Raw genomic sequence first — 911 nt, forward strand, 5'->3', positions numbered from 1 at the left:
GGACAGAGGAGTCTGGAGGGTTAGAGTCCATGGGGTCGCAAAGAGTTGGACGTGACTGAAGCGACTTAGCACACGTGCACGAGGGCTTCAGCATATGAATTTTGAGGAGATGCAAGCATTCAGTCCATGACACCTGCTGTGAGAGGAAGTCAAGTCAGTCCTTCAGAACAATAATATTGTTTATATCTGAAGATACCACTAGCCAAGGGGAGCCTCCTGCCCCTTGAGCTCAGATCAAGGGTAGAAACATTCACAGTATTAGTTATAAAGGTCAGTAGTAAAACCTTTTCACTGTTGCTCAGAATTGATTACCTTTCATACATGTACATCCACACCCCAATATCATTTATCTAACAACAAATTCTCAGATACCCACTGTTGCCTTTATACACACACAGACCTACTCACACAACTCTGGACATAACCCCTTATTGTTTTAAGTTAGCCGATTCTTTGGCTGCTCAGAACTATAGAGACATGCCTAGGTAGCCTGGAAGACCTTTGGATGCGCAGGACTGGCTGTTTTCCTCACTGGTCCATTTCAGTAAGAGAAGGTCTCAGAGAAGGGGGCTCTCTTTTGAGGGTCATGTCTTTTAATTAAGTTTGGTTTTTTAAAATATTGTAGATTTTGGACTACAGAGGAAAAAACTTAAAAAGACAATATTTTTCTGTAATCATAGAGCTGATTTGTTGACAAAGGGCATTTTCCTGTTTAATGCTTACTTGTAGTGCTCTGTATTATAAAATTTTCCTTTCCTGTCTTCAGCCATCCTTTTAGTATTCTTTGGCTAATTCAGTCATTAAAAAATGATGTTGTGGAAGAATACTTAGTGATTTAGTATGAGACATAGTTAAGTGGAAAAAAAAGTTATAAAATGGAATGTACAGTATGATCCCACTTAGTACCAAAA

At 39.3% G+C, this 911-nt stretch overlaps 1 non-coding gene and 1 pseudogene across 1 annotated transcript; both read right to left on the reverse strand.

Moving 5' to 3' along the window:
• Positions 1 to 224: 224 nt before the first annotated feature.
• LOC138084905 (small nucleolar RNA U2-30) lies at positions 225 to 300 on the reverse strand (annotated as a pseudogene).
• A 159-nt stretch (positions 301 to 459) lies between these two features.
• On the reverse strand, positions 460 to 537 carry LOC138084910 (small nucleolar RNA U2-19). The gene has a single exon (XR_011145309.1). It is a non-coding gene; the product is annotated as a small nucleolar RNA U2-19 (small nucleolar RNA).
• Between the last annotated feature and the right edge of the window lie 374 nt (positions 538 to 911).

This window comes from Capricornis sumatraensis, chromosome 8 (genome assembly GCF_032405125.1).
Source record: "Capricornis sumatraensis isolate serow.1 chromosome 8, serow.2, whole genome shotgun sequence".
Lineage (NCBI taxonomy): Eukaryota > Metazoa > Chordata > Mammalia > Artiodactyla > Bovidae > Capricornis > Capricornis sumatraensis.